Below are 12,685 nucleotides of genomic sequence, written 5' to 3'. Positions count from 1 at the left end.
AGACTATTTCAATACACCTATTTATTTTCTATACCACTTTGAGGATCGCAGGGGTCGCTGGAGCCACAGCTGACATTGGGTGAGAGGCGGGGTCTAACCTGCTGGTTGCCAGCGAATCAAAGGGCCAATATACAGAGAACAAAAAACATTCTCACCTCTGCTCAATTTAGAGTCTCTATTTAACCGACTCCTAATCTGCTTGTCTATGGACTGTGGGAGGAAGCCGGAGAAAAGTCAAACAAACTCAGAGACTATTTCCCCCTGATGAAAAAGACTGATGAAGAACTCTATATCTCACATGTTTAAAGTTTAAAGGTTAAAAAACACAGAATGAAACCTGAAAACCCTTTTCATGAACCGAACTCTATCTTATCAGCAGAATCCCATCTTTTTATAGATCCATGAACAAAGACAGGACCTGTATCGTTAAACATGCTTGCGGTTACCACAGTAACCAGTGGTGTCACCAAATCAAGCACATATTTCATGATCAAATAACTGAATTGATGAGACTTCCAAACTACTGTCAATGTGCAAAGACAGAGCTTTTTTACCATTAAATATTCACATAGGGTGAGTTGAAGACTTGAACAAAAAAGTAAACATTCCTGCTCTACCCCTGCATCCTCTTACCTTACATAACCTCACAGAGCGGGGCCAGGAGCGTTATCCACAGATCTCCGATTTAGCCAACATTACATTGTGAGAGCGTTTCTCGCGACTGGGCCAGACGGAGTGAGCAGCAATTTAAATTCTCTGAATATGGAAACAGGATGTTAATGAGGGCAAAATGTGAGGGTAAGAATAAAGAAAAGGGAAGCATGAAAGATGATGGACAAAGACAAGAGATGTGGGAGAGGGGGGTTTAATAAAAAGGGAGCGGGGGAGGGGAGCAGTCTAGTCTGTCTGGTGTCCTAAAAACACCCCCACCCCCGTGACCAAACAGGGGGAGGGAGATAACCTACATTTTTCCAGCAAAAAAATAGGACACTTACACTACACATGTGGAATCTCGTGCTGAAAAAGTAATGCACCAGAAGAAGTTGCTGTGAAAAATCTTCAATTTGGTGTAAAGATTAATGATTCATTAACCAGAAGTAAATCTTATTATTTAAGAATATGAAACCAGAGAATATTTGTCTTTTTTTTCTTGTTTATTCAACTGTAAAGATCAAAGGATTTTGAAAAGTATTGCAGATTAATTTTCTGTCTCCCAGTTAACTGATACTGATATGAAACCTTTCATTCAAAGAAAGGTTTTGTTTTTCAAACTTCCAACAGGCCAGAACCTGATACTAGAAGCCACAGGAAGTGGTGGGAGCACAGACAACAGTGAGTAAAGATCTTATGCTGGGACAGACTCATTTAAGCTGCTTTCAGACACGCACTTAACTCTGGTTAATCTCCGGACATTTTCCGGAGGGGCTGTATGTGAGAAAGACGATGTCCAAGTGAAAGGCTCTGGACTTGAGTTAGAAGACACCAGTAAAGATGTCAAGAGAGCTTTCGGTTATAAGGGCCGATGCCAGAGTCGATGTGCTGTTAAAAAGACAAAACACATGATCTGAGCAGAAATCCTCTTGTTCATGTTCAATTGTTCATATGTGAAGCAAACTCCAGTCTCAAGTCCAGACCCAGATTCTCCACAGTTCATGTCTAAAAACAACTTTACAGTATGACAAGTTCCCCACCGGTATCCAGGAATCTGTCCGATCTCAGTTCACCTAGTCCGTATTTGTGCACTTCTTCTGACAGCTTATGGAAACGGACGAAACAGACGAATCAGAGCAGTACCACAGGAAATCGTTGTGGGGCAGTGTAGCCTGTAGTTCAAGCGAGATGACCATAGGACATGAGGAAGACTTTTCAATACAGGCGGAACCTTTTGAGGAGAGACTTACTGAGCTGGTAAGAAACTACAGGTATGATGTTACTAAAAAACAGCTACTTTTTCTTCTTTCTGAACATTACAACAACCTCCTTCACTGTCAACATGTTTGTTGTCAAAACTCTCGACTCTGTGCTGCCCTCTAATGGATGTATTGATTAACAACTATGCAAACGTAAAAGGACACGTGGTAGTAAGTGGGCAGTGATGTTACATTATTTGAAACGGACATATGTCTTTTCAGACGTTAAGGCACCATAAATGAGCCTTTAGTCGACCACAAGCAGCTGTAGCAGACGTGAAAGTAGCAAAGTAGGTGGAGTGCTTAAAAGAGACGTTTTCTAAACGCTGCTAGGCCTTGTTTAGAAAAAAAAGTCCCATTGCTAACAAAGGCTGTCAAGTTAAAGTTCCACTGTTTCCTGAATGGAAGGCTTTGGCTGAGTGGTCGTCCTCCAACCAGAACGCAGGCGGCACAAATCCCAGCCAATGCCAAAGTGTCCTTGGGCAAGATGCTGAACCCTGAATGGCCCCTCATAGATGTGGAATTCACTGAATAATGTCGCTTTGGCTAAAACTGCAGCTAATTGACTTCAATCCAAGCAGAAATCCCTGCTCTTACCTTTTATCATTGCTATTCCTTCTACACAGTATTTAGCGACAACAAGGCAAACTTCTCCAGAGTGGACAAACTGATTACTTCTGATATGGAGCTATTGTTTGAGTTTTAAATTGCCATTTTAAGACAAAAACACATGCAGAGAAGATCGGTGTCCTTTGCCAGCATGAAACCCATTGTCAGCATCTTTTTTTGATCACACATCATTTCTTACCACTTTCTTTTGCATCACGGCCACAGTGGGTGATTCAGGCAAATGATACAGACGATTCTTACACAGGAATGTAATGCTTAATGGACAAATACTGAAAGACTTGCTCTGCACCCACAGACACCATGTTATTACCTCTAGAAAGCCCCTGAGAGAGAGAGCGAGAGAGGGGGAGAGAGAGAAATAGAGAAAGAGAGAAAGGTGGGGGTGGGGAGGGAGGAATAAAAATGAATGATAAAGGAGGGGAGGCAACAAGAAGACGGCTGCTTGCATAAGCCAACTTACATAAGATCTGCCTAATAATGCCACTGTTCAGCTCGGAAAAAATAAAGTTATACAAGATATGCCAAGATGGAAGGCATAGCACGCACACGCACGCACGCACGCACACGCACACACACACAGTGAGTGAGTTATACAGTAGGTCACCTTGGGGGAGTTAGACTTACATGTATATCCTGGAGACACAACTTTTGTCCACAATGGGTCAGTCCATTTCTATTTAACCTTCCACAGCTCTTTAGAGATGAGGAGTCAACAAATGTCCTATCAAGGTCTGAGCCTTGAGATAGTTCTCACAAAGAAACACAAACAGGTTTGTTCATCTATCTTAGCGAGGACATTCATTGGCATAATACATTCCATAGCCCCTTACCCTAACCATCAAAACTAAATGCCTACCCCTAACCATGAAAGTGGTAACCATGAAACAGCCCATTAAAAGTGGGTCAGAAAGTGAGGACCTCACTCTGTAGGTTCATAATGGTCCTAACAAAGACGCACACACGCACGCACGGACGGACGGTTTACACTTTGAATTAAAGAGCCTCACGGACAGATGACACCCTGCATCCATGTCACTGGACCATGCTCCACCCATTTCCTGAGTACAGGTCATTTGCAAGAATACAAAATGATGAACAATCAAAATCAGCGACACTTCATTTTACGGCTCTAAAAATGGATATTGTATAACACCTTCCTTTTATATTGGACTGGCTTACAGACTTAAGTCGTCATCACATCCCCCTGCTTGTGTAACAGAATTACACAATAGTGAAGCCTAGTGTATGAGGCCGCAGTGGTGGGGGGTGTGTACCAATCATGTCAGGCTGTTTTCATTCAAAAGGCAACATAACACATTCTCTGTCCAAATACACACTGTATTTGAAAAATGCGGATTTGAATTCTTTTATAAGTTTTCTAGCATCATCAAATGATTATGTGTTTAAAAAAATGCTGTGTTGTTCTTTAATAGATAACAGATTGTAACATTGTTAACCCTTTTAAACCTCATTTCTGAATGTAGAATCTGAATGTTTCTATTTATTATTATTTCCGTGATCAATTGATAAATCGTTAAGTATTTAAAAGTTACATTTTTTAATCTAACCCTAACCTGTTTATTGATTAACTAGTCGTCATTAAAAATTGTACATTGGATTTTTTTACGTTTATAGTTTTGCGTTAAAGGTCTTGTAAAGGTATTGGATGGCCATACATTTTAGTTTACAGTTTCATGGCCCCCTCAGAATTAATTAATAGTTTCTCTATCGTCACCATAAGATCAAACTTTTATTTTGTCTGCAATAATTTCCTCTTACATACCACCAAAACCAATATGGCCTCATCTGTACTTTGTATTTAGTGCAAAAATCATATATGTAATTCCATGAAAGGTCGTGTTAGATGCCCGTCTAACTTTAAAAAGTTGTCAGTTCACCTTCACTGGGAGGCATCAGAAGTTTTTTTTGGTAAACAATCACCCACAATTTATTATATTTGACCTAAATCTGAGCAGTTTCCTTTGTGCATTGCATTGTGGGAAAAAACAACAGCTCAAATAAAACTCAAACATATTTAGTACGTGTACTGTCCAGTTTCAGTTTACTTAACTTGTATAAAAACACCTGCAGTTAGTGGACACACTCTTATTCTTGTTCCTTGATAAATTACTAATTAGGATATTTCTGATTAGCTGTTTGATTAATCAACTCTTGTATAGCAACTACTCCAATAATAGATTAAAAATCTGCCACAGTGTTACTTTAACAATCATCAATCTGCTTCAGTTCAGGACCTTTATGACATATTTTCATGTAACTGTTCAGTGCCTGCAGGATTTGCTGTTTTCATAATGAGGAACAACACAATTTCAATTCACCTCATCTCAGAGAGAGTTCAATCTAAATTTGGCTGCGGTCTCTAATTTAGACCTGGGATCGCTCAGACGCACTAACCTGTAAATACATACAACACGTACAAGTCTATTCAGGATTAGCCTGCATTTAATACTGTGACCTAGAGGTCGCACGCACGCACACACACACGTGACCTGGATCAGTGAAAAATTCGAACCTACACAGAAACACTTCAGAGGATATTTTTACATAGATAAACCCTTGGACCAATCTGAGTTATATATCTAATCCCTGTCCACGTGAGCTCCCTTTAGTCCGCAGCATCTGAAGACAATTTAAAAAAGGAAAACAAACACAACTATGTTAGCTTATCAACAACTGGAGTGAAAAAAAGGGTTTAATATACTTCTCATGTCAGCGAATAAGGAGGATTAGCACCAACGTAATGCAGGCAGTTACACACTGGATCAATACTACTAGAATGAGGAGGGGTCAGGAGGCAGCAGGGGAAGGGATCAGAAATCAGTTGACCACATTGATACTCCATTGGATGATGCTTGCTGTTTTCTAGCCAATCAGTGAGGGTTTAGTAGGTTCACTGGGTTTGTTGAGGGTTCACATGGGGACATTGGTGGGGAAGGGTCTCCTCTGCATAACCTATATGTGCTACATCGAACCTGTGAGGCAGCTTAAAAGACAGCAGGTTAACAGCTTCAGTGTGAAGGGAAGAGGACTTGGCTGAATCTAACGAGTTCAGTTAAAAGGTGGAATATATGCTAAAGTGAAATATAAGTTCTAAAACATGAGCAACAAAGGAATTTGTCACCTTTTCTTCCATATGGTGGGAGGCTGGGAAAACAAAAAACAAAATCCACATTAATAAAACTAATAATCTGTACACATGTTAAGGAAGCTTCCCCCTAAAAAAATCTATAGAACGACTCAGAACATTAATCTAGGTTTAATTCTGATTCATGGGCGCGCGTTGAGGTCATTTTTACAGGAATGCATTTGCTTCCACTAGCGAGATCCAAAGACTGCACTGTCAAACAACCAATGGTTTATTAAAGAAATAAAAGAAATCACTCATCACTTTGACCAACTGTTTTTTCTACCAGCATTTATCTCCTCTCTCAGGTTTATCAGATGTGTGAAAGACAAAATGGCGTGTGGTCTTACGCGGGGACTGGCACCATGCAGAAGACAGATGAAAATGGATGTGCTGTTAAAAAAGGTATTTATTTGCACTGGAACTGAATCTTTAATAAGCCACTGCAGTAATTTCAGGTATCCAAGGTTCCCAAGCTAATGACTCTATATAACCTTTTATATACATGGTTTGTAAATTACTAGATGTTCAGCAGATTGACGAAAATGTTTAATAGCAATTATTTTGTGGTAAAGAGTTTACTTCTCAATACTTAAGTTTTGACTGATTCTTTTTTAAAGATATCAACTTAACATTTGCCACATTTGTAAAACTGTTAACGCCCTCATAACTGAACACATGTTTTGTGTATCCACTCCGACCCTCTGTGTCCCCTGAGCCTAATCATCAGTGGAACAAAAACAAAGTCTGCAGAGACTCTGCATCTATCTGAACCACTCTCATGCAAGAAGGAAGAAAAACCTTTGCACGGTTAATGTCTTTTTGCAGAAACCCACTTACAGAAACCACAGATGTTTATTTTCAGTAACACACACACACACACACACACACACACACACACACACACACACACACACACACACACACACACACACACACACACACACACACACACACACACACACACACACACACACACACACACACACACACACACTATGGGACACAGAAGATAAACAAGATGACAGATGAGCACAAGTTGTACCTAATGGATACTGATCAACAAATGACAGCCCAGACATATGTGCACACAAACTGAGAAACAACCATGTCAGAGGAGAGAACCTGGTAGGTCAAGGGTCACTGGACGGACGGACAGACGCACGAATGGAAAAACAATGAAAATGTCCCAATGTTAAAGAAACTGAAAAATGCCTTTGATCTGTGCCCCCCTGATCCAGATCTGCACCAATCTTGAATTGTTTCATCCCTGAACAATAAACACATCCTTCCACTAAGTGTGGTGGCAATCCGTCCAGGGTTTTTTTCTCGCTTGCAAACAAACAGAGACCAAACAAACGGACAGGGGTGAAAACGTAACCTCCTTGGTGAAGGTATTTATCAAATTTAAAATCTTACAATCATAAAAAACGCAAAGGATTAATGCGTGGGTTCGCGTTCCATTCGAACGTGCGTCTCTGAGACTCTGGTGGAACACTAGAGTCCAAGTGTTTCCTTTATGTCGTTTTGCAGAATTACTGAAACATAAAAAGGGAGTCTCACTCGCTCCAACTTCCTCCTCTCACCCCCTCCTCCCCTTTCTCTTGGGTGATTTAAAGCCTCTGGCCGTAATGAGAGCAAGTAAAAGTGTTACTAAATCTGTACTTGGATCTGAACTCCTGCTATGATGTTTCAGTTTTCTCTGAATATGAGCAGTGGAGCTCAGTCAGACCGCTCTGCCCAGCATGTATCACTCTTCCCTCGCTGTTTTATAAAGGAGTGTAGGTCAAACACTCACTGCTGCTCCTATCCCTCACCTGCAGGTGTAGGATTTTCCAGCTCAAGAAACAGTAAGAGTCTCTGCTCTAACCTGCATTCTTACCTCATCTCTATCTCATCTTTCTTTACTTCCTAATGTAATATTCAGTTCACAGAAAATTAATCCCAACCTAAATGTTCTACTTAATCTTATGATCTAAGATAAAATCAGGTAGACTTAATTGGACCATACGCTATCTATAGCAGTAAAATGTTCACGTCCATACATTTATGGCTGTGCTCTATATGCATATATGCACACAAAGCAGACATAATGTCATCAACCAACACATTAAACACTGCCCATTGAACAACTCACTGTTTTTAAATAATACATCGGCCGGAGTATGAGGCCTCACCAGCACAAGTGTACAGTCAAAACTCTTACATATTGAATCTTTAATATGAATCTCATTCATCTGCTTTGTCAATAGGACAGACTATTGCGCACATATATATCATTATTTTTATTTAATAGTTTTTCAATATAATATAAAAAGTTGTTCTACTGATTTTTATCCATGTGTATATAATTTAGTTAAACAATTTCTTAATCTAAGACGCAGCTACAATCCCAGTGTCTTTTTTTTTTTTTTTCATACTATGCACTAGCTTGTTACCTGGTCTCAAATCATCAAGTCTTTCATAGACCTATTCTTTTTGTCAATGTCCCACTTATATATTTATTGTGTTTAATTTCATATTTTAGGTGCTATGGTAGCTGAGAGTTCAGCCTCAGGTCTTTGTTTCATGCCGTACTCCTCTTTTCCTCTCTCCTCGTTTTCTGTCTCCTACCTCCTCAGCATCAACTGTCCAATAAAGAGACACACATCAGGGCTTTTACTTTAATTAAAAACATTTAAGGGGTTTTGACACTAATTCAAGAGTCCTGAAAGTATGCACTGTGCAGCAGTAAAGTTTATGCACATGAAGCACGATCACTTCTCTTGGGATAATTTTGCATCATAAATTTAGGTTCTATTCTTTCAACATCGCGATAGTGATGAGGTTTGCAGCCAGTACATGGAAGAGAGACAGAATCTCGCCTGTACTTGCATCTCTGAGTCAAATAGAAATAGCAATCGTACAGCCAGATTTGTTTCACTCAAGTCTTCATTCGTATGCTGATTACTAAATGTTTGAACTTGTGCACGTCACGCAGCCTGTCTGATTGACTTTAACCAGCCTTGCTCTCCCGCTGTGCACATTCAGGTCCTCCCATCTCATACACGCATTAAATCGTATGTGATGTTCAGCTGCCATTAATGTGCATAAATGTCAAGCAGGCCAGCAGAAGTCTCCCCCTCCATCCCTCCGTCGCCTCTGTGCGGTTCTGTTCCTGTACTCAGCCGCCCGCTGAGCTCATTAGCAGGAACAGACCGGAGGAGCGATGTAGGGATGAAGGGAGGGACAACGAAGAGACAATCACAGAAGTGGCCCCAGATCGTCCTTTTAAAATCATACAGAGAATCTGGGTTATAACAGAAATAAAAATCAAACTTACTAACCTCGAATGGTATTATTAGTAATTAAGAAGAATTGACTTATACAAATACATAAAATGGCTTGTAACCCACACACATAGATCCGACACCCGCTGCATATTTCCCTTCTCACTGAGTTTTATATATTTTACACACACACACACACACACACACACACACACACACACACACACACACACACACACACACACACACACACACACACACACACACACACACACACACACACACACACACACACACACACAACATAACGGTATGTGACAACTTTGCCTTGTATTTCGCAGTTTGCACCCAAATCCTTATTCTTAAGTAGGAGCTTAATGTAAATCTCTAAATTAGACACGTATGTTCTCTGAACAGTGTTTTCATTAGCTCTAAGATTTCCCAGTTCAAAGCACCTATTCCAGTCAAAGTCAGCAAACATGCACTGTAACTTCCACCGCACCAACACTACAGCTATTTTCAGACATTAACTCTGGAGAATTGGGTCTGGACTTTCTCCGGAGTTTGCCTTTCACACATGAACGACGCAGCAGGAGATTCTCTGCTCGGACTCGATCACAGCAACACAGAAATCTGCTAAGCGTTCAGGTGAGGTGTGGTGCAGCAGGCAGGATGGAACGTATATATTCCGTAGCAGCGGTCGCATGTTTTTGTCTACAGCACATCGACAAAAGCTCCCTTGACATTTTTGGCTGCGTCTTCTATATGGCACAGCTTTTTCATCCTGAGATATTTGTATTCTTTTCGTTTTTGCGTCTGTCGTGTGTTACAAACTTCATCAACATGACTCGCGGTGGAAACTTCAGAGCCTCTCACTCGGACATTTGTGTTCTCACATACAGCCCGTCTGGAGAACGCCAGGAGATTATCCAGAGTTCAGTGCATGTCTGAAAACTGCTAGATCTGCATGTGTCTGGGTCCATTGAAAAATACAATAACAAAACTGTGGTGGCCAGGGTTTAGATTTTAAAAGACAGACTGACCTTTATGAAAGACGACACACACTCAAACAAGCAGAAGAGAACCTTTGTTTCATGCAATGTTTTTTTGGCAGAAGAAAAGAAAGAAGAAGACAGCAGGAAGGTTTCATCAGCTCAGGTTGCGTCTGGCGGAAGAGGTTTGCTCGTTACCTGATCCAAGTCTCTCAATCAACACTGACAGCAAAGGCAGACAGACAAACCTGAGAATCAGACTATAAGAACACGATCCTGCTGCCAAGGGAGATGCAGAGTGGGACTTGGAGCCAAATGCATGTTCAGTGCCCCCCCACATTCGAAAAAAAGTCATCCGACTTCACAAGTGAGAGCTACAATATCTGTTACCAAAAATCTGTTAAATATTCAACTAATGTAGCAAAATTCTTTTAGTGGGGAACCACATGTATTTGTTGGGGAGTTATATTTACTAAACTTGTTAACAAAATCAAATCAGCATGGTTTTGTGTCTTAAGGTTGTTACAACAACACAACAGTCACACACACACAGGGAAATCCACTCAAGATGCAACAGTTACTTCACCTGACCAGAATGCACTGCAGCTGCAGAGCATGTTGGGTAATGGGTATTGATTAAAGGACACAACTCCCAGCCGGGACATCTTGTGCTCCGGCTCCTCACCTCTCTGTATCTCTCTCCTACTGCATGCATCAAGCTTATGCAACTTCTCTAGAGGTTTGTCAAAAGGCATCCTGGGAAATGGAGGAAAGCACTTGAAGCACACAGTCGTCACACCATGGATGAGATCCAAACGTAGTGAGGAAGTATACCTGAACTCTTGCCGGTGATATTCAGCTAACACTTCTTTTAGTGGAAGTCTGGACTGTCTACTATTCAGTTTCGTCTGATCCAAAGTAAGAGAGGCGAAGGTGCCTCGGACCACTGCCCAGTCCAACAGAACAAAATTAGGTACACAACAAAGAGGTGGTCTCTGTCCGGGTCAAACAAACCATGGTTCGGTTCATTTGCAGCGTGAAAACACTTTTTGGACAGTTGGGACATTCGGACCAACTGCAGGAAGTTGGGACAACATTAAACAAAAGAAGAAAAAGAAGCGTCTCATTGGATTGCTAGCAGTTTTCTTTTGCGACGAAATTGTGTTTGAATGACAAGGACGTTCATCTGGCACATTTGAACTATTGTCTAGTACTGCACTTGAAGTGAGAGACGTAAAACCTTACCATAATAACGTAAAACGTGATACAGCAGCAACGCGAATGACGATAAGAACAGGTTAATGCATTTCCTCATTTCAAAGAGAAAGACCCCAACAGACAACACGCTGGTGTCAGATGCAGACGGTAGACGCTGCCCATGTAGGTGATAACCACAAGGCGTGTGTATGCCACACATTTGCTTTTAGTCTGCTCCCTAAACTGCTGTGTGAAATCAAAACCAACCTTGGTGCGAACCCTGGTCTTTGTCTTTCAGGTGTGAAAACGCTCTCGAGCTCTAACATGCCACTTGATTTCCAATATTTCAGTCTCGATTGAAACGGATTTAAAGTGGTTGCTTAACCAACCGGTTAAGTGAGAGAGACAGTAGTTTCAACCACGGTGTTGAGGTCCCTGATCGCTTCCTATTACATGACCCAAACCTTTGTGATGGTTAACAGCTCCTACCACCACTGCTGTGCATCCCTGCAGGTGAGTCACCTGGTTGAGCCACTCAGCTCAGTTTAACCTCACAGCTCAACCCTGGACAGAGGAAATCCCTCATTCAACTTCTGCAGCTACACACGGATAGATCCCCGCTGCCCTGGAGTGAAGCTCTACATTTACATAACTCTTTACATAAGCTCAATTCTTTTTTAGTTTGCCCTCGCAGCCTAAATGGCTGTTAGGTAACACTGCCACAAATGAGTGTCCGCTCATCTCAGCCGCTCCGCCGGCGGATCTGTCAACTCGCCGGTGTCGTGGTCGCGACTTGTTCCGAGGGGGTGAGAGGGATTTGAAGAAATAAATAAATAAGATGGGGATAATAATAATTAAAAATCAGGGGGTGGGGGGGGGGCAGCAGCGTGGTGGCTGGTTTCATAACACGGAAGGAGGCAGCAGCAGCAGCAGCAGCACTGCGGCCGGGAGGAAGCGGAGGTGCAGCGTGCTCCTCTATTGTCTGGAGCCCGGTTGTCGCTCCGCACACACACAGAACACAAAGATGCAAACAGAGAGAAAACACGTGTGAGCGAACCGACCCGTCCCTCACCTTGTGTTTGCTGCGGGTTCCTCCGGGCTCCGAGCAGCGGCTTGTTGGAGGAGTGAGGAGCAGGAGAGGAGCGGCGGCAGGAGGAGCAGACACCGGCCGCTCATTCATCAAGAGGAGGGTCGCTCCTGCTGCTCCCCGCTGGTCCCCATTACGAAAGTTCCGGAAGTGCACGAACATCCTCAAACTGTGGCACTGAAGCTGCAAGAGAAAGCACTGAGAGTTCCCATCAGACATACTGTGTTCAATAACATCTTTTATTTCACTTAAAATACACTTTATGCTCTTATTTTCATTTATTATTAGAGAAAACCATACTATTGTATAACATTTATTCTTAATTGTTTTATTCAATGTGTTCTATTGTATATTGTGTTACTGTAATCGTTGAGCAAGCTGCCACAAGAATTTCCTCTAGAACTTATCTTATCTTATCTTAACTTAAATTAACTCATAACCCACAATTATAGGGA

General features: G+C 41.6%; 1 protein-coding gene across 2 annotated transcripts in view; it reads right to left on the bottom strand.

The window, feature by feature from the left end:
- LOC117765314 (helicase ARIP4-like) overlaps positions 1-12,365 on the bottom strand; it is a 70,231-nt gene extending 57,866 nt beyond the window's left edge. For both annotated transcript variants that reach the window (XR_004614551.1, XM_034591768.1), the window contains exon 1: positions 12,216-12,365. The gene's annotated coding sequence lies outside the window, so the exon portion shown is untranslated. The remainder of the gene's footprint in view (positions 1-12,215) is intronic.
- Between the last annotated feature and the right edge of the window lie 320 nt (positions 12,366-12,685).

Source organism: Hippoglossus hippoglossus, chromosome 7, assembly GCF_009819705.1.
Source record: "Hippoglossus hippoglossus isolate fHipHip1 chromosome 7, fHipHip1.pri, whole genome shotgun sequence".
NCBI classification, from domain to species: Eukaryota; Metazoa; Chordata; class Actinopteri; order Pleuronectiformes; family Pleuronectidae; genus Hippoglossus; species Hippoglossus hippoglossus.
The sequence above is the reverse complement of the archived record's forward strand: the minus strand, read 5'-3'. Positions and strand labels throughout refer to the sequence as shown.